This window comes from Lissotriton helveticus, chromosome 4_1 (assembly GCF_964261635.1).
Source record: "Lissotriton helveticus chromosome 4_1, aLisHel1.1, whole genome shotgun sequence".
NCBI classification, from domain to species: domain Eukaryota; kingdom Metazoa; phylum Chordata; class Amphibia; order Caudata; family Salamandridae; genus Lissotriton; species Lissotriton helveticus.
This window is the reverse complement of record NC_136063.1, coordinates 1,553,575,369-1,553,597,827: the sequence shown is the minus strand read 5'-3', so window position 1 is coordinate 1,553,597,827 and position 22,459 is coordinate 1,553,575,369. Positions and strand designations below refer to the sequence as shown.

General features: G+C 42.3%; 1 long non-coding RNA gene across 1 annotated transcript; it reads left to right on the top strand.

Annotated features, from left to right (window-relative positions):
* The first annotated feature begins 18,914 nt into the window (after nt 1–18,914).
* On the top strand, nt 18,915–21,298 carry LOC144827595 (uncharacterized). The gene is made up of 3 exons (XR_013610257.1): nt 18,915–19,007; nt 20,236–20,367; nt 21,094–21,298. It is a non-coding gene; the product is annotated as an uncharacterized LOC144827595 (long non-coding RNA).
* The last annotated feature ends 1,161 nt before the right edge of the window (nt 21,299–22,459 follow it).

Genomic DNA, 22,459 nt, shown 5'->3' with positions numbered 1-22,459 from the left:
TTTAAACCTGCGCAATGTCTGTTGCCAAGTTGACTTGCACTGAAGAAGGCTAGACGCGGAAATGCATTTGCTGGACATTTTACTCATACAAAACCATTGAAATTCCCCCATTATAGTTAGTTGTACTCACTATAACTCGCGCGCCCTCAATCCATTGCTGATGATGTCACATATTACATCATTCATGACATGGTCAGTGACATCACTGATGACATCACTGATGACATCTCAATTGACATCACTGATGAAAGTGTCCTGCATTAAAGCGGCGTGCAATGGGTGTTGCTGGGGGCGTTCCCAGCAGCATCCATGGACTTGAGTAATTTATAGCATCCTCAAAGTCAGTCTTTCAAAAATTCCAAAGTATAGGACATGATAATCCAAATCCAAATGTTTCTCAAGAAAAATCATAAACCGTGTCCGTGGGTCATATCTGCCCAAACGCCGATATTCTGAACGATTGAAAATCACTTTTCTTGAGAAACATTTGGATTTGGATTATCATGTCCTATACTTTGGAATTTTTGAAAGACTGACTTTGAGGATGCTATAAATTACTCAAGTCTGCCCGAATTGTGTGGGTAAAATTGATACCTAGTCACTTTGAATAAGAATGTACTTACGACTCGTCTAACATTTGGAAGAAATATCTAGTTATATGACAACAGGATACCGACATAACTTGAAGGAAATAAGAACGCCCTGAAGAAGTTCTGTTGTACAGAACGAAACGCGCCGGCTGGCTGTGGAACATAAACTTAAGGAAAATAAAAGCATTTGAATATACACCAAGATTCAGCGCTTCAATAAGGACTCTAAGTGATATTATTTGATTGGACTTGTTGTCTAAGTGGTGCTGTGCCAAACTTTGGAATATTCTCCACTACTCTCTACTACTCACTCTCTACTACTCCACTACTCTCTAATACTCATTCTCTACTGCTCATTCTCTACTACTCTACTACTCTCTACTACTCTTTCTCTACTATTCACTCCCTACTACTCACTATCTACTACTCTCTACTACTCACTCTCTACTACTCTCTACTACTAACTCTCTACTACTCTCTCTACTACTCACTCTTTACTACTCACTCTCTACTACTCTCTACTACTCACTCTATACTTCTCACTCTCTACTACTCACTCTCTAGTACTCTCCCTATACTACTCTCTACTACTCACTCTCTACTACTCTCTAATACTCACTCTATACTACTCTCTACTACTCACTCTACTACTCACGCTCTACTACTCTCTACTATTCTCTCTCTCTCTGCTACTCACTCTCTACTACTCCCTCTTTACTACTCACTCTCTACTACTCACTCTCTACTACTCACTCTCTACTACTCCCTACTACTCACTATTTACTACTCTCTACTACTCAGGCTCTACTGCTCTCTACTACTCAATCTACTACTTACTCGATACTACTCACTCTCTACTACTCACTCTCTACTACTCTCTACTACTCACTCTACTATCCACTCTACTACTCTCTACTACTCACTCTCTGCTACTCTCTCTACTGCTCTCTACTACTCTCTACTACGCACTCTCTACTTTCTATTACTCACTCTCTACTCTCTACCTCTCTCTACTTCTCTCTACTTCTCTCTCTACTAGTCTCTTCCTCTACCTCTCTACCTCTACCTCTCTACCTCTACACCTCTACCTCTCTACCTCTCTCTACACGCACACATATACACATACATATATGCATATATATGCATATGCATTTATATATATGTATGTGTATATATATATATATATACATACATATATAAACATATATAATCTGCATATCTATATACATACAAATATAAATGCATGCATACATATACATATATGCATACATATGCATGTTATTTACATGAACGTTTGAAAAACACTAATAAAAGCAAAGCTAAAAAGCCACCTCATTACAAACAGAATGGCTTTACCTTAAATGTGGGCGAGATCTATTGCATTTTCAATGCTTGTTTACTTTGGTTCCATCAAGAAGGCATTCAGATGTGTCACACATTTGCCATAAATTCTGAATGTTAGCACTCTAGTTGCTCATTAGATCACTGTAGTAAAGCTACTGCTCACCAGGGAAGTCTGCTGCTGGTATTCAAAGTGCATGTTTCAGTCTGCATGTCAGAATTTTTTTAATGAAATAGAAGAGGATTTGAGAAGTCAAAAATGTGCCCTAATTTTTCTTTATTCAGCACTAATTATAATTTCTATGGCAAAATGAACCCCCTCATTTTGTTCCTTTGCAAATTAAATGTTTTAAGTGTTACCACTTCATTCCAATCAAGATGACTTCAGGTGTGCCATACTTTTGTCATCAGTAAGACTGTTAGCGCTCTAGTTGTTCTTTAGAACACTCTGGGAAGCTGCAGTAGAACACAAAGGAATCAAATGACAGTCTCTGTCCTTGTTGGATGTACATGTTTTACTGAGAATGTCAGACTTCATTCTAAAATGACTGAGAAAGATAATGTGAATTTACAGAAAATATGCTTTCAGTTTAGCTTATAGATCCCCTTCCAAACCACTGTGGGAAAAGCATGAGATAATAGTTTTCTTTCAAACATGATTCATGATATCCCAGCAGAAGGCTTTTTCACATGGTAATATCACCTTAGAACACACTACAATTCCTAAAATGAGTATGGTACCATAAACAAATGATGTAACTAAAGTCCTAAAACCTTCTATTAACTGCAATGCTTTTTAATGAGGTGCTATCATGTATATTGGTCCCAAGATGGCTGCCAACACTTCTTGGATGAAGTGCTGACAGCCAATCAGATCTCACGATGAGATGTGTGGTTAGTATCTGCCCAGATATATACATTTTTTCACATTTGATTTTCTCAACAACTACTGGAGGGATTTACACCATTTAAGCAAAAGGGCGCTCTGCGAATCAGACTCTACCATTTTGCCAAATTTCTTGTAATTCCGTTAAGCCATTCGGGCTGTAGCCGTGTCTAATCGTCCTATGGAAATTAACATGGGGAAAACACGTTTTGGGACCCCCCTTTTTTCTTGGCCCCCACTTGACGAATCTTCCCAAGACTTTCAGGGAAGGAGCGGAGTGTAGCGGGCCATCTTCTTTGAGAAATTTGCGAAGATTCAACAACCGGCACCAAAGTTATTCCCAATAGAATGTTGCGGATTTCCTATGGAAACTAGGTCCTAACTACAACTACCTACTGGCGACCGCCAGTAGGTAATATATATATATAATTATATATATATATATAAATATATATATATAGATAGATAGATATATATTGATAGATATATAGATATATGGATATATTAATACTTACTGCCATCGCCAGTAGGTAGTTATAGTTAGGACCTATGTTCCATAGGAAATCTGCAACATTCTATTTAGAAGAGCTTCGGTGCTGGGTGACGAATCTTCGTGACATTTGCAAAACTGGTGGGCCACTCCAGTCCGCTTCTATCCTTGAAGTCTTGGGTTGATTCGTGAAGCGGGGGCTGAGAAAAAAGGGGGGTCCCAAAACATGTTTTCCCCATGCAATTTCCCATAGGACCTTTAGCCACAGCTACAGCCCGAACTGCTGAGCGGAATTATGCCAAATTTGGCAGAGATGTAGTTCTCAGGTCAGACTAGTGCCTTTTGCTTAAATGGTGTCAATCTGTTCAGTAGTTCCTGAGAAAATGACAGTTTAAAGCATATATACATCTATGGGCGCGGTGGATCTGCGGACTATGAGCGCACCGTGAGTGTATCATAAGCACACCCTTCCGATCACACACAGAATGCTAATTGGTTGTTAAGTGGTTGTCATCATTCAAAACCAGGAACTGGTGTCAGCCATTTTGTATCTCGGTAGAAGCGAGGCTGACGAAGTCAGTGAAACAAGTGTGCAAAATGTAGAAAGTGGGCACGGTAGAAATACTTTGACCCTCTAGACCTGCTTAGGGGGTCCCATAAGGACCCCCAGGGCCAACAATTTTTATTTTATTTTTTAAACGGCAAGTGAGGTAGGGTGCGCGGACTCTGCCATAATAAATAAATAAATGGAGATTTTTTCATAATTAGCCCCCGGGGGGCCAAATCCCAGGGGCAAAATTATTAAATGTTATGGGTGGCCCAGAGGGGCCCCCCAGCCCTGGTGATCATCACCCCCCTGGGCTACAAAAAAAAAATGGTTGGGGGGCTCTAAGGTCCTCAAAGCCCCAGGAACCACCCCTCCCTGGGGCTTTATGTATTGTGGGAGGGCCGGCTCCTCCAGTGTCCCGGGGTGCCCATCCTGCCCTCCCATAGCAAGGAAATATGTTCTCTCTTTCAAATTCTAAACCAGATTGATTTTCCACATGGGGAGCTGCATGTTAGTAGCTCCCCATGCTGAAAAGCAATGCCGGCTCCCAAATGTGTAGAAGTAGTGCACAAAATATGCTGGAGTCGTACACCCTACAGATTATGAGTCGTGCATCCAGCGCGTGCATACCAGGGGGCCACACTGAGCGCTGTGCTGGGTGTGTGACTTCTAATTTTACCGTAAAAAATAGCCCCTATAAGTAATTTCTAATATCCCCGGGGACCCCATCCCCGGGTTATAAAAAAAAATGTTGGGGACCGTGGGGGGAACCAAAATGCCCCCACGGTCCCGCTGGCTCCCCACGTCCTTTGGGAGCCGGCATTGATTTTCCACATGATGAGTTGCTAACAAGCATGTGGAAAAGCAATCTAGTTTGGATTTTGAAAGAGATAACAGATTTCCCTGCTCTTTCTTTTAAAATCCAAACCAAGTTTCGATGGGAGGGCGGGGCCGCGAGACTCCCGCCTTCTCATAGCAAACAGCAGTGTGCCGGGGGAAGGCACCATTTATTTTATAGCCCCGGGAGGTGGCTCTCACTCTTGCATCCCAAACAGCAATGTTGTTTTTGTTGTAGTTTGCTGCCGTTAAAGCGACGACAATTTTAACGCCGTGTTTGTAATTAGGGTGGGCGTAGTTCGCGAAGTAGCGCTACGCGAAGCTACGCGAAGTGCACTTCGCACTACGCAAACTTCACGTAGCACTACGCGAGCTGCCTAGTAGCATGTTCGCACTGTGCAAGATGCGTTTTCAATGATTGCACAGTGCGGACAAGCATCCGGCACTGTGCAAGCATTGAAAACGGCATCTTGCACAGTGCGAGCTGTAGTTTTCTGCTGCTCGAGTAGATTATTACTCGAGCGGCAGCTTTCTCACAACGCGAACAGGTAGTTTCTCATTGAGAGCGGTTGCGAGCATGCCCAACCACTCACAATGAGAAACCTGACCTCCTCGCGTTGAGAATCTCGCCGGGATGTCATTTTGCTAGCTCGCGGTCGCGAACATGACGTTCAGGACCGCGAACAAGCAAAAAATGACCGCTGCACTACGCTACGCTGCACTACGCATGTTCGCACTGTGCTACGTGCAGCTCGCGTAGTGCGAAGTTGCGAAAACTTCGCAAACTCCGCGATCGTAGCATAGTGCTTCGCCCAGGGTTAGTTTGTAAATATGCCTCTAAGTTTTGTAGTGTCGACAATCCTGTCTCCCATTTAAATAGGCACGAAGTATGTATTGAAGTGCATTGTGAATCGTGAAGCAACACCGTCTAATTGTGATCGATAAAGAATTGAAAGAGGTGTGTACTTCTTTTGCTCGTAATGTGAATAGGGCTCGATTTACAAGTTCATTGCGTTACTGTTGCATCATTTTTAAGATGGGAAATGTCACGCAAAAGTGTAAAAAAGCTTGTAAATCTGCTACACAGAGTTCTGTCTTACTTTGCTTTCCTTTCTGTTTACGGCCTGTTACCATAGTAACAGTTCATGGAACAGTTAAGTGAGCACAAAGGTTAGAAGTTCACCACACAAAGTTGGTAATTGAAAGAGTTACTGTGCTGGAGTTTAAATTCTTTTCCATAGGAACCGTTAGTTGTAGAAGAAGTCAGTGGAAAATACAATGAAAATAATAGCGGGGATTGGCTGGAGCCCCCACAGTCCTGGGGCTTCACTCATGTTGTGAGGGGGGTGCAATAGGCTGTGGAAATTATATTGGGGAAACAACAATGCTGCATATTGAGGATTTTCTTTAATATAATGTGGAATAATGTTTATTTATTAGTCAGTGTTCACTTTTGTTACGGATACAGTCACTTTGTTACAGGAAATGTATTAATGTGTAGGACGGTGTGTTCTGTATGTGTGTGTGGAACAAATTTAACATTTAATTGGCTAAGGTGTTCCAACAACAAGATTAATGTTAATTGGGTGCGAACTATTGAAAGTAGAAGTGTTTTCTGCAATTCACTTCTACTCCGGAGAGTAGCAAGGACATCTAATTGGCTTACATATTGTAAGGAGGACTTTCCTGAGCTTTATGTTGGTTTGTTGCGAACTATTGAAAGTAGAAGTGTTGCCAGCCATTCACTTCCGCTCTGCGGAGTAGGAGGGACATCTGATATGCTGACGTGCTCCAAAGAGGACTTTCCCAAGCTTAATGTTGATTGGCTGTAAACTGTTGAAAGTAGAAGTTTTGTCAGCGATTCCATCCCTCTTCGCGGAGTATTAGGGACATTTCATTGGGTAACATGTTCCAAGCAGGACCTTATGAAGCTTAATGTTCATTGGCTGTGAAACATTAAAAGTAGAAGTCTTGGCAGTCATTCCTTCCTCGTCTGCGGAACAACATGGACATTTTATAAGCTAAAGTGTTCCGGGCACAAGTTTGCTCCTTATTGGGTGGGAACGGTTCACTGTTGTCAGTGATATTGTGACGCACTTCCAAAGAAGTATGGGAAAAGAAAGTAGTAGAGGGGAGGTTAGGAACACTATGAGCTCTGTACAGTGGTCATAAGTTGGTGGACAGGGATTATAAAGGTAAAACTAGTTTTTATATGTTTTAAGGGCCGTTTATATAATTGCTGTGTGGTGTACAAATCACGGTGGAAAAATGACAGTGTCTTGCTGTGTTTTTTTATGAAGTTTGCGGGTAGGATACTTCCCAGAAGCACTATTTACTTATAATGTGGTGTTTACTTTTCTGATGGGGAGGTGTGGTTACGCAGCAAAAAGTTTAGTCTAGGTTTGAAACAGTTTTTATTTAGCAAATACAAATAAACTTTCTTCAAAAACTGACGCTGTATATATGAAAGGGGTGACAAATAGAAATGGAATTTCATAAAATATCAGTTAAGCGTGACCATACCCTCTTTTTTTCTGCTATAGTTTGTAAAATTGTTGCCCCTTATTCTTGATAATGTAAGAGGGCATCAGTTACTTTAAGATAAAGTAGAATAGAAGTGCTACAACAAACACTCCTGCACTACATTATCTGAGGTCAGGAGAACAAGTAAAAAACAGTTAAATACAAGTGACTTCATATTAAATAGAAATGTTTGCATTATTTTTCAAATTTGTATTTTGTAGAATTCAGGAATATCCTGTCGTATTGCTTAGAGGTTGCACACTGTTCCGCTAATAAATCACATGTTCACTTAAGAATATATAGGATAGTACTATTATAATATACAGAACTGGTCCTATGTATTCTTTAGGGAGAAGGTGAATAGGAACCGCAAATGAGACGAATAGAAATTAGAAAATAACATTCAGAAATGTAGGGTTCATCAAATATTTAAAGTAACAAAGTATGTATGAAAGCTATACTTTTTATTCTGCAATTTCGTAAAATATGCTCCCAGAAAAAAATATCTGATCAAGTACGTTCTAATGTTTTGTAAACTGTATTACAGATGGCTTCGAAAAATCTCCTATTCCTCTTCTGTAACAATAGGACAAATTATTACAATATAACGATTGATACCATTGTTACAGTAAAAAGAAAAGGAAAAGAAAGTTATCTATTTAACAGAAGAACCATAATGAAATACTTTCGAGTGGTAATTTTTTTCCGAGCTTCTTTTTTCAGGCAGGTCGAAAAGTTTGATCTTCGTGGCAATGGGTCATAAACTCCTCTGAGATCATTGTGACTGTGAAAAATATAATGTATATATTCACAGTATATGATCAAAAGGGGGAACAGAATAAAAAAAACAGAAGCTGGTGACGTTGCTTATGTGTCTTTACTCTTTGTGCCGACGGGTCATGAAATCCACTGTGATCAGCAAAACTGTTAATATTATAATACACATATTAACAGTATAATATCCTTAGGGGAAAAAACACAGTTACAACTGGAAGGTGCAGACATTGATTGTAAATGTTTAGGGTTTGCGCCGACAGGTCACCAACACCTCTGAAGCGAATTACAATGTCAATATTATAATATTGAAAGTCACAATATATAAGCTGATATATAAGCTGAAAGGAGCCAGAAAAGGAGCAATGTTTGTTGCTATTTATCTGTTTCTGAAAACAAGCTGCTGACGTTACAGGGAAAAAGGGAAAAACATGCAATATCACTTTTTTCTAGATATAAATGTTTAAATATTGACAAATAGCACAAATTATAACTATCTACTATGCCATAATGAAACAACTTACAACTGCGGGATATGTTTGTTGACGCAAAACAAGAATCCGATGCTAGAAAAGGAAACCTTCATCACAGATTGGCGACGCAGAAATAGCTTGCGAAAATGAAATTAATTGCACAATAGGTGTGGTTTATATAGTTTTTGGTTGTTTAGTAGTCGTTGGAAGGAAGTTTCGACTCCGCCTATGTAGATGTCACGTTTTACAGTTTACACATGCTAAGGTTTTAACTGTTTTGCTTGTGCACGTGCTGGGAAAAGTTACAAACTGTGAAGCTGTAAAGGTTTCGATTTCCATAGTAACATGTATAAGGTTCTTATTATCTACAAATGTTGTAGAGTTTAAAAATTGTTACCCGGTAAACTGTGTCCATTGCATTCTCATGATTAAAAACATCTGAATGGAAGACATAAAAAAATATTGTTTACAATAGAAGAAAACAAAACGTGTAAATATTTGTTACCACTATGAAGTTCAAATAAAAAAATGCCAGCATTTGTAAAGCGTAAAGCTACCCCCGAAAAGCTTTGCTGGCACTTCGGGCGTAGGGAAGATTAAGCAAGGTGTTACTTACAGTGAGATGGTGGTGGGCTAAGATGCTGATGGACTTTGGAATCGAACTGTGAATGCTGTGGTTCAAAGTCAGGTATTATTGGTGCTGTGTCATACTTTTACCACACTTATATGTTAATTATCGCTAACTATGTTGAAAATATTCTTAAATTAAAAGTAGGGCTCCTTGTTTTATATTTTTACTGATTTTTACAGATAAATACAGACAGAAAAGTATTTATTTTCCTCTTTGTAATTGTTTTAAAGTGTGGATAAATACGGAAATTTGGGTATTTTTTGAGCGATTGTAAATGCTGTCAATGGTGAGTACTAGACCAATAGGTCTGTTGTTCTAAAAGTAAAAGGGTAAAAACAATAAAAAACTTTTAGTAAAGAGCCTTAAAGAGCAATATATCTGCTCGTATAAGAAAACTTGCACATTTTAATATGGAGGTTGTGTATAGTTATCATCTAAGAGTGTTTGCATGAGTTTCAACGGTCACTCATTCAGCCATGATTGAATATTTAGCATTTAAAAAACCTATGAAATTCACTGAAAAAAACATAGGTTTCAGACATATTATAATTAGAAATTATCATTAAAAAAAACCTTGAAATTCACTGAAAAAAACATAGGTTTCAGACATGTTATTGTTAGGAATTAGCATTTAAAAACCTTAGAAATTCACTGAAAAAAACATAGATTTCAGGGGTGTTATAGTTAGCTGGACATTTCACACATACAAAACCATTGAAATTCCTCCATTATAGTTAGTTGTACTAAGTATAACTCGCGCAGCCGCAATACATTGCTGATGATGTCACATATTACATCATTCATGACATGGTCAGTGACATCACTGATGACATCACAGATGACATCTCAAATGACATCACTGATGACATCATCCAGTGAATGTTGTTTGCTTCGTTATTTAAGTATGCATTATATATATATAGCAATTTGCATTGAAGAATGAGTGGATATATAAAAATAAATATTTGGATGGAGGATTTAGTAGCAGTGTAATTGACTGTTTACTTGACCAATTTATAGTGTCTCACTAAATATAGTGGATAGTGACTAAATTGTTTGAATATCTGTATCACTTTGTCAGTTGTTGTGTAAACTGGTTCTCCAGTTGGTTACTAGCTATGTGAAAGTCTATATTAGTTATTGATTAGTTAACTGAGTATTTGTATGGGAGAGTGAATGTGTGTGGGGTTCGGTGGGGGGTGTGTGACTGCCCAAAGATGTGTGAATAGTTGATTCACTAGATATATGAAGTTAAAACTACATCTTCTAACAGTTGTTTGGGTGAGTGAATATCTTTATGGGTGTGGTGATGAGCAAATATATTTCTCAATGGTACATGTCCAACAAATTAGAAAAATAAAAGGCAGTGTATGTGTCAGTTGTTGTATATAAATAAGTATACATAAGACTCAATGATTGTGTGAGTGACTGTATGGATAACTTTATACTTGTAATAATGATTATATAATTCACTAGGTATGACTTACTATCGAAATGAATAGATAAAGATGTGTTTGTATAAGTGTGTAGCTAAGTAAATATGTAAGTATGATCCATTGTTTGCATAAACGAGTAGGATGACTTCATATGTGAATAGGATGTGTGCTGGTGTGTATTGTCGATTTAGGTGTATAAGTATTTTTGATAGTGTTCTATTGTTCATTGACAGCATGTATGAGTGAATCTACAGGTAAGTGATTAGATGTGTATATACATCTATGAATCACTGAGTGGGTTTTTAGATACTTGTATTGCTGTAACAATGGATTCAAATATGATACTCTGTATTTTACAAAGAGTGATGAAAGATTTTACTAGTGTATGAAAAGGTGTATGTGATTGTCACGTGGATGATGTCATCAGTGATGTCATCGGTGATGTAATTTGAGATGTCATCAGTGATGTCACTGACCATGTCATGAATTATGTAATATGTGACATCATCAGCAGTGGATTGCGGGTGCGCAAAATGTAGTTAGTACAACTAACTATATAGGAGCAATTTCAGTGGTTTTGTATGAGTGAAATGTCCATCTAACTATAACAACCCTAAAACATATAGTTTTTGGAGTGAATTTTAAAGGTTTTTTTAAATGCTAATTCCTAACTATATAAGGCCTGAAACCTATGGTTTTTTCAGTGAATTTGCAAGGTTTTTTAAAGTCTAATTCCTAACTATATAAGGCCTTAAACCTATGTTTTTTTCAGTGAATTTCAAAGGTTTTTTTTAATGCTAATTCCTAACTATATGAGACCTGAAAGCCCACCAGGAATCTCCAGTATGCGCCAGGGGACTGCATTGCATAGAGGTGTAATGAAGCCACGCCCCTTTTTACACCTCTCTGCAACGCAGCCCCGTGCATGTTTGAAGAGGGGGAACTAATTCCCCTTGCATACTGGGGGCCCCTGGGGGCCAACTAGCCCACCTGGAACCTCCAGTATGCGCCAGGGGGCTGAATTGCAGAGGTGTAATGAGGCTATGCCCCTTGTTACACCTCTCTGCAACGCAGCCCCCTGGCGTGTTTGCAGAGGGGGGACTAATTCCCCTTGCATACTGGGGGTCCCATGGTCATATCTGCCCAAACGCCGATATTCCGAACGATTGAAAATGACTTTTCTTGAGAAACATTTGGATTTGGATTATCATGTCCTATACTTTGGAATTTTTGAAAGACTGACTTTGAGGATGCTATAAATTACTCAAGTCTGCCCGAATTGTGTGGGTAAAATTGATACCGAGTCACTTTGAATAAGAATGTACTTACGTCTCATCTAACATTTGGAAGAAATATCTAGTTATATGACAACAGGATACCGACATAACTTGAAGGAAATAAGAACGCCCTGAAGAAGTTCCGTTGTACAGAACGAAACGCGTCGGCTGGCTGTGGTACATAAACTTAAGGAAAATAAAAGCATTTGAATATACACCAAGATTCAGCGCTTCAATAAGGACTCTAAGTGATATGATTTGATTGGACTTATTGTGCAAGTGGTGCTGTGCCAAACTTTGGAATATTCTCCACTACTCTCTACTACTTACTCTCTACTACTCCACTACTCTCTAATACTCACTCTCTACTACTCATTCTCTACTACTCTACTACTCTCTCTCTACTACTCACTCCCTACTACTCACTATCTACTACTCTCTACTACTCACCCTCTACTACTCTCTACTCTCTACTACTCACTCTCTACTACTCTCTCTCTACTACTCACTCTTTACTACTCACTCTCTACTACTCTCTACTACTCACTCTCTACTTCTCACTCTCTACTACTCTCTGCTACTCACTCTCTACTACTCTACTACTCACTCTCTACTACTCACTCCCTACTACTCACTCTCTACTACTCTCTACTACTCACTCTTTACTACTCTCTACTAATCACTCTCTACTGCTCTCTACTACTCACTCTACTACTTACTCTCTACTGCTCTCTACTACTCACTCTCTACTACTCACTCTACTATTCACTTTACTACTCTCTACTACTCACTCTCTGCTACTCTCTCTACTGCTCTCTACTAATCTCTACTACTCACTCTCTACTCTCTATTACTCACTCTCTACTCTCTACCTCTCTACTTCTCTCTACTTCTCTCTCTACTAGTCTCTACCTCTCTACCTCTACCTCTCTACCTCTACCTATCTACCTCTCTACCTCTCTCTACACGCACACACATATATATATGCATATGCATTTATATATATGTATGTGTATATATATATATATACATACATATATAAACATATATAATCTGCATATCTATATAAATACAATTATAAATGCATGCATACATATACATACATGCATACATATGCATGTTATTTACATGAAAGTTTGAAAAACACTAATAAAAGCAAAGCTAAAAAGCCACCTCCTACTACATTGACCAGAGTCCTTAGGGGCGACACCGCCGGTGTGTGAGTAGTGTGCGACCCCACCCCCATTTGTAACTTTAAAGCTCCCTTGAGCAGCGGGCTGACGAACCTGGGATCCCGCACCTACGCGCCTGAGTGGTACTATACCTGGCAGATATTGGCAGCCATCGGCAACCCCAGTACACGGCCTATCTCTGCTGATGAGGGGTAATACCCCGAAACACGTGTCCAGGGATGGCGAAGACAGCGAAGATAGCAGAGAATCGAAAGAAGATGCATCGCGAACACTTTACTACATTGACCAGAGTCCTTAGGAGCGACACCGCCGGTGTGCGAGTAGTGTGCGACCCCACCCCCATTTGTAACTTTAAAGCTCCCTTGAGCAGCGGGCTGACGAGCCTGGGATCCCGCACCTACGCGCCTGAGTGGTACTATACCTGGCAGATATTGGCAGCCATCGGCAACCCCAGTACACGGCCTATCCCTGCTGATGAGGGGTAATACTCCGAAACACGTGTCCAGGGAAGGCGAAGACAGCGAAGATAGCAGAGAATCGAAAGAAGATGCATCGCGAACACTTTACTACATTGACCAGAGTCCTTAGGGGCGACACCGCCGGTGTGTGAGTAGTGTGCGACCCCACCCCCATTTGTAACTTTAAAGCTCCCTTGAGCAGCGGGCTGACGAGCCTGGGATCCCGCACCTACGCGCCTGAGTGGTACTATACCTGGCAGATATTGGCAGCAATCGGCAACCCCAGTACACGGCCTATCCCTGCTGATGAGGGGTAATACCCCGAAACACGTGTCCAGGGATGGCGAAGACAGCGAAGATAGCAGAGAATCGAAAGAAGATGCATCGCGAACACTTTACTACATTGACCAGAGTCCTTAGGGGCGACACCGCCGGTGTGTGAGTAGTGTGCGACCCCACCCCCATTTGTAACTTTAAAGCTCCCTTGAGCAGCGGGCTGACGAGCCTGGGATCCCGCACCTACGCGCCTGAGTGGTACTATACCTGGCAGATATTGGCAGCCATCGGCAACCCCAGTACACGGCCTATCCCTGCTGATGAGGGGTAATACTCCGAAACACGTGTCCAGGGAAGGCGAAGACAGCGAAGATAGCAGAGAATCGAAAGAAGATGCATCGCGAACACTTTACTACATTGACCAGAGTCCTTAGGGGCGACACCGCCGGTGTGTGAGTAGTGTGCGACCCCACCCCCATTTGTAACTTTAAAGCTTCCTTGAGCAGCGGGCTGACGAGCCTGGGATCCCGCACCTACGCGCCTGAGTGGTACTATACCTGGCAGATATTGGCAGCCATCGGCAACCCCAGTACACGGCCTATCCCTGCTGATGAGGGGTAATACCCCGAAACACGTGTCCAGGGATGGCGAAGACAGCGAAGATAGCAGAGAATCGAAAGAAGATGCATCGCGAACACTTTACTACATTGACCAGAGTCCTTAGGGGCGACACCGCCGGTGTGTGAGTAGTGTGCGACCCCACCCCCATTTGTAACTTTAAAGCTCCCTTGAGCAGCGGGCTGACGAGCCTGGGATCCCGCACCTACGCGCCTGAGTAGTACTATACCTGGCAGATATTGGCAGCCATCGGCAACCCCAGTACACGGCCTATCCCTGCTGATGAGGGGTAATACCCCGAAACACGTGTCCAGGGATGGCGAAGACAGCGAAGATAGTAGAGAATCGAAAGAAGATGCATCGCGAACACTTTACTACATTGACCAGTATCCTTAGGGGCGACACCGCCGGTGTGTGAGTAGTGTGCGACCCCACCCCCATTTGTAACTTTAAAGCTCCCTTGAGCAGCGGGCTGACGAGCCTGGGATCCCGCACCTACGCGCCTGAGTGGTACTATACCTGGCAGATATTGGCAGCCATCGGCAACCCCAGTACACGGCCTATCCCTGCTGATGAGTGGTAATACCCCGAAACACGTGTCCAGGGATGGCGAAGACAGCGAAGATAGCAGAGAATCGAAAGAAGATGCATCGCGAACACTTTACTACATTGACCAGAGTCCTTAGGGGCGACACCGCCGGTGTTTGAGTAGTGTGCGACCCCACCCCCATTTGTAACTAAAAAGCCACCTCATTACAAGCAGAATGGCTTTAACTTAAACGAGAGCGAGATCTATTGCATTTCAATGCTTGTTTACTTTAGTTCCATCAAGAAGGCATTCAGATGTGTTACACATTTGCCATAAATTCTGAATGTTAGCACTCTAGTTGCTCATTAGATCACTGTAGTAAAGCTACTGCTCACCAGGGAAGTCTGCTGCTGGTAGTCAAAGGTCCCCGGTAGCTTGTCTCCTTTCTGGTGAAGAATTGGCTTGGTAGTTTGGTCTGCCCTGTTCCCATGATGCACTGGGCCAGGGACAGACTAATTTGCATATAGCCAGGTTCTGAGCTGGGATGGGGCAGTGAGCTAAATAACGGTGATGGATCAAGCCCTGATCTTTGGACTGGGTAAGAGTGGTCTGCTTAATTCAGACACTCTGTTCATCACCACCCCCTTTTCTGAATCGTTTTTGGCCACTATAGGTGTGGCAGGGTATACTCAGACATGAGTCCCTTGCTCACTGCTCCATCAGGATTCAAGCATGCCGGGCCGACGAGGCTGAAATGCCAGAAACCGGTCCCCGGTAGCTTGTCTCCTTTCTGGTGAAGAATTGGCTTGGTAGTTTGGTCTGCCCTGTTCCCATGATGCACTGGGCCAGGGAAAGACTAATTTGCATATAGCCAGGTTCTGAGCTGGGATGGGGCAGTGAGCTAAATAACGGTGATGGATCATGCCCTGATCTTTGGACTGGGTAAGAGTGGTCTGCTTAATTCAGACACTCTGTTCATCACCACCCCCTTTTCTGAATCGCTGGTATTCAAAGTGCATGTTTCAGTCTGCATGTCAGAATTTTTTTAATGAAATAGAAGAGGATTTGAGAAGTCACTCAAAATGTGCCCTAATTTTTCGTTCTGAAGCACTAATCATACCTTCTATGGCAAAATGAACCCCCTCATTTTGTTCCTTTTTAAATTATATGTTTTCAGACTTACCACTTCATTCCAATGAAGATGGCTTTTGGTGTGCCATACTTTTATCATAAGTAAGACTGTTAGCGCTCTAGTTGTTCTTTAGAACACTCTGGGACATTCTGTCATTGGGCTATACTTGGGCAATATCTGGGTGATATTTGGGCTACATTTGGGCTCTTTTGTCTCTGGTGGCCATCTTGGGAGACTCCATGTCAGAATTTTTTAATGAAATAGAAGAGGATTTGAGAAGTCACTCAAAATGTGCCCCACTTTTTCTTTTTGCAGCACTAATCATACATTCTATGGAAAAATATACCCCCTCATTTTGTTCCTTTTTAAATTAAATGTTTTAAGAGTTACAACTTTATTCCAATCAAGATGGCTTCAGGTGTGCCATACCTTTGTAATAAGTAAGACTGTTAGCGCTCTAGTTGTTCTTTAGAACACTCTAGGAGGCTGCAGTAGAGCACAAAGGAATCAACTGACAGTCTCTGTCCTTGTTGGATGTACATGTTTTACTGAGAATGTCAGACTTCATTCTCACATGACTGAGAAAGATAATGTGAATTTACAGAAAATATGCTTTCAGTTTAGCTTATAGATCCCCTTCCAAACCACTGTGGGAAAATCATGAGATAATAGTTTTCTTTCAAACATGATTGATGATATCCCAGCAGAAGGCTTTTTCACATGGCAAAATCACCTTAGAACACACCACAATTCCTAAAATGAGTATGGTACCATCAAAAAATTATTTATAATGTAACTAAAGTCCTAAAACCCTCTATTAACTACAATGCTTTTTAATGAGGTGCTATCATGTATATTGGTCCCAAGATGGCTGCCAACACTTCAGCCAATCAGATCTCACGCGTACCCTGCGATTTTTCAAAATAAAACATTTATTTGAGGGGCCTAGGGGGGTCCTTGTGGGACCCCCTGAGCAGGCCTAGGGGGTCAGGGTGCTTCTACCCTGCCCCCTTTTTGAGTTCTATATGTTTGTTTTTCTGCTTTCCTGTGCCTCAGTCTACCAAGATGGCTGCCAACAATTTCTGTTTTGGAGTGTTGACTAACCCTGGGCGTAGTTCGCGTAGCCGCACTCCGCGACGCTACGCGAAGACGCACTTGCACTCCGCGAGCTACACGTAGCTCCGCGGACATGCGTAGTAGCTTGCTAGACCTGTTTGCGCGCCGTTTTTCGTCTTCGGGAGCGCGGTGCGCGTGTTCGGGGCGCTGCCTGCATGCTCGAGATAGCTAGCGCGCTAAGTTACTCAATGAGGTTTGTCCCGCCCGCTTGCGTTCCCTTATTTCCGGTTCCGGGTCACAAGTAACGTGTTCGCGTTGTGTTAGACATGTTCGGGAACTCATCTTCTCGTTCGCACTGCCAAAGTGCGTGATCGCGTCAAATATCGCGCGAACTTACCGCGGCGGTCGCGACGGGCAGAGCCATCTTCGATTTCACACTCTGGCTATGGTTTTGGGCCTACTTTAGCATCTCACTCCTATCTCTTCCATCCTGGTCTTTTCCCTCAGTTTTTCTAACTTTCTTTACTTATTACCTATTTCTGTCTGTGCCTAGGTTTATATTTCTCATTTTATTTTTACTTTTACAACTTTTTTTGCAACTTTTCTCTTGTTTTATATTACTTCCTTCTTTTATCTTTCTTCTTTCTTCCCCTAACCTTTTTGTCTTCAACTTTCCTTCTCCCCTCCACCCAGAACCATGGTGAAGGGTGCCAGCAGCATCGGCGGCTCAAAGGGCAAGGCGGCTGTGCCGAAAAAAAACCGGCTGCCTTGCGGCAGAATGCGCCCGGCAGGAGTGACGCCCCGCCAACTTTTTGGGGAGGAGGAGGTGGCCGCCCTGGTCTTTTTTATCCAGCGTCACCTCCCCTTGACTTTGGCAGCAGGCGGCAGGCCCGGCTCCGGCTACCAGCGCATTGAAGAGCGTCTCCGGCGGTGGGCGAAGGTGCGCCGTGCAGTCTTCCGCTGCTCCGGTATCCGGCGTACCCACCATCAGCTGTCCCACCGCTGGGCCGACATTTTGGACCGGGAGCAGGACCTGTTGGACCTGCTTGGTGTGGAGGTTGTGGGTCTTGGTGAGTGGCTACCCCAAAAATAAAGTGTGTATATATATATATATATATATATATATATATATATATATATTATATATATATATATATATATATATATATATATTATATATATATATATATATATATAGTTGTATAAATATTGTTATTGTATCTTTGTAAATATTGGCTGAATAAGTAACGCGATGACTGTTGCTCCTAGTTACATTTCCGATGTATTCCGGTATATCTACTGTCATTGTATGACAGTGTTCTTCTTCTTCACTGGCTCTTGCGTGTTGTTTCAACTTGGCGCTAGCTGTTGCTGTTTATTGATGTGAGATTTTCTTTATTGTTGAGAACTGAAGTTAGTTAATGCTATTAATAGAGTCTTGTCCTTCCTTTGTCCGTCAGTGAAATAGCGGTGGATGGATAATTGTACGTAGTTTGCATATTGTAGCATTTTTTTCACGGCCTTCTCTTCTGCATGAATCGAATCCTTTTCTTGCAAAGAATGCTAACGTTACTTTGTTCTTCTTACCTCAGCCAGGGCCGGCTCTAGGGGGCATGTGCAAGCTGTGCAACTGCACAGGGGCACCAAACTTCAGGGGCCACCGCACCAATAGATATCCTTAATTTAATAATACTCTAAGGATGGATACATATTTGCGTTGCGGCCCCTGGCATGGATTTGTTGCCTCCGGCTCTGTTCCACTGTAGCAGTGTTTTTTGCAATGATGTCTATGTTTCACAGCACTCAATGTTTTTCTCTTTGTTTATTATTTTTTACATGAACCACAGAACCCAGGGGCAAGCAGAATACAGGGACCGAGTCGGCGGGTGAACCACCACTTACACAGAGCTCCTCTACTGAGGATCCTGCTGCTGTCCCCAGTAAGTCCAACAGTGCTTGTTTTTTCCTCTGTAATGTGTCTGCTTTGGCAATTGACAGCAACCAAGTATGCATCCAGAATGATGTTTGTCTAGTATTTTTGTAAACGTTAGTATACCACTACTAGTCTTGTGGGTATTCTATCTCCTATGGAGTTATATACATATTACAAAACTATGTAACTATGCACACGAAAATTGGATGTTGGTACTGATAGGCAGGTTGGACCTTACTTACACCTCAGTCACAGAACTCTGAGGAACGCACAATTCACTGAACGACAGCCTATATGGCCTGAGTCATTGGTCAATTATTCAATTCACACTCCTGAACCCTAATACCAAGATGCCGAATGCTTTTAGTACACAAACCGTTACCTAAGAAACCCCCTTTTGCTCACTCACTCGTGTGAGTCTCCAAGACAACAGACACTGAAAATAAACTTCAGAGTCAAAGTGGTCATTCAAAAGCTTTATTTTGTTAGAAGTAAGTAAGTAACATCAATGTTTTTAAGTTGTTCCGTCAAATACGTTGAAGGGCCCACCAGAAAAAATCCAGAGTTAAAAAAGGCATAATAAAGTAATCAACATTTGTACAGCTACTAGTGCACAATAGGGAAATGTGGCAACTATCGGAGACCTCTCACCAACGTATACTGGTCAGATATTCCTCTTTTTTTGTAAGCTATGGAAATGTCCGCTTCATAGAAGGCAATCTTCTCATCTGCCGAAAAATAATGACAAAAGTGGTGCACGTTAGACAGTATGAAATACATTTATGCCAGTTTTATGCAGCCATGCTAAAAAGAAGTTGTAACCTGTAAGCAAACTCTATTCCACAATCCACATAGAAAACTTAAATACGGGCCCTTTTACTTTCCCACCTCTTCAGGTGTATGCATTGAACAATGATGTGTTGCCTCAGAGCGTCTTCTCGTACTGCGCAACAAGCTGCGAGTTAACATGCGCAAAACTGGATACATTGATGTACAAAGGTTACATAGTTCACTTCCAATTTCCAAGGACTAGAGTAGCAGGACAGATGAGATGAGCTTGGGTACCATACCATAACAATGAATGCTAATATGTGTAGTGACTCTGCTGTACTATGCAATGTGGACTCATACTGATTACGTACGTTGTACTTAACTGTTTTGAAGAACTCCATTCTTGGTGAACAAGTACAAAGGGGGCTGTGCATCCATCTAAAAAGGTGTACTTATTTTTATAGGTGCAGAACCCTTACCATCGACCAGTGCCGACGGGGACAGCGGCGCAGCTTCAGCGATCCCGGCGGGGACAGGAGGAACAGAGGCACCTACACCAGCAGCAGTGGGGGGGGAGCCAACAGCGGCGGGCGATGGTAAGTTACATTCAATAGTGATCTGCATTACTTGGTGGGAGGGGAAAACTTTCTCACTGTACTCTACTGGAAAATATATGATGTTAACTTTACTTGTCATTAGCATGCTAAGCATTACCACTACAGTAATGCAAGTGGCTGATAGCAGTCGGATGCATGGGTTGTTGTTAAAGCATGTAAAGGGGAAAACACAGCTGCCAGCGTGGTTGGGAGACACACCCAATACCGGTGGTTAGTGGATAGTCTCAGCAGCAGTGGTGTTTTGGGCAAACCCAAAGGCAAGGGAAGGAGGGGACGACTGGGTGCATGGGTCGTTGCTGGTGAAACACAAACCAAATAAGGTTTGTTGCGCGGTATAAAGTATTATAGTCTTTACTAGACATGTACTACTAGCTGCCCCCTGTTAATTAATGTTACTTTGAGAGTGTTCCCGCCTTCCCGGAATCAGAGTATATAATACAAAAGGAGATATGAAAAAGACAGGTGTTCGTTCTAATGTGTGTGACCGTTGAAGTACACCCATGCTAATAGGGCAGGCATAATGCCGTGACAAAAAGTCCCAAAAATTAATAGAGGCTGTAGAATGTTCAAGATAGACGCAACACAATTTTTGGTACTCAGCTTGCTTGCTAGTGCTACTGTGCCGCCCACTATGTGTTGAATCAATGTTGTGTTCTTGATTTGCGGGGAGTTTGGATTACAACAATTCTGTTTCTTTCTTTATAGTTACTCCTTCCCAAAAACCAACAAGGAAGGAGTTGGCAGTCCGGGCCCGGCAGCGGAAACTGCAGGCAATTGTAGAGGCCTACCGCCGGCTGGTGGATCAGGCCGAGGAGGAGGAGGAGGAGGCGGCGGCAGCAGCTGCTGCCTCTTCCAATGCCCCGGGCCCCAAGCCTGCAGGACTACGTCGCCGTAGTCAGGCAGCCGCCCGCCGCCGCGTTGTTACATCTTCGGCGGCCCCCCCACAACAACAACAACATGCATGCAAGTGTAGGTGCCGTGATTTCCAAGCGAAGATTCTCCGCCGGGTAGCGAGTAAGTTGGAGGAGGAGCGGAAGAAGCTGGAGGACGGTCTAGAGGAGCGTGTGAAGATAATGGTGGACAAACACCTGAAAGCCCGCCGGCTTTGAAATGGACCCTGTTTTTTGCCCCTTTTTTAATCCTTTTGTTGGTGGGTGGGATGTGGGAGTTGGGGTGTACATTTGGGTTGAAATTTGGTTGGGGTTAGGGGAGGGTAGGGACAGCTCTGGGTCAGGGGGTTACATTTGTTATATATTTTATTTTTCTATTATCATTATGAAAATATAAAAATAAAACAAAGATATTTTCACAAGAAAACATTTGAAGTTCATTTGTGTTTGTTGGGGGGGTGGAGGGGGGACTGTTTCACCAAATAATGTACGTTGTGCAACATGAACATGAACTACGAACGATAAATTAAGTACTGACTGCACCTGTAGTAGTAGGGTCACAAGTGCATAAATAATTTATATTATTAAATAACATGGGAAAATTGCCCATCACGTGAGTCTGAAGTTACTAGTATACTTTAATTCCATGCACATTTGCTCAGAGTCCGCTAAACAATCCTATGCAATGCATTGCATCATTCCTTTAATATACCTGTCCTAGTTGTCAGGGAAGAGGAGCTCATCCTCAAACTCTGTGCGTTCAGACAGAAGTAGGTCATGTAACCCAGTAGTGAGGACGTCTTCGCACTCGCTTTCTTCATCCGGCGGTGATTCACGTACTTGATAGTCTGGTGGTATGAAGCGTTGATTCATTTTTATCATTGTCAGCCGCTCCACGCTTTTGGGGGAGGGACTAGTCCTTTTCGATGTGACAATGGCACCAGCAGCACTGAAAACCCGCTCAGAAGAGACACTGGCTACAGGACAAGCCAGATACTTTATCGCCAGCCTGCTCAGCACTGGCCACTGTCTCCTTCTTTCATACCAATAGACCAATGGGCTTTGCTCCATGAACACCTCTGTTGTGTCATCCAGATAGGCCTGAACCATCCGCTCAATGTTCATTGGTGCTCGGCTTTGCTGGTCCTCTTTTCCCTTTGCAACAGCAACGGACTTACCCA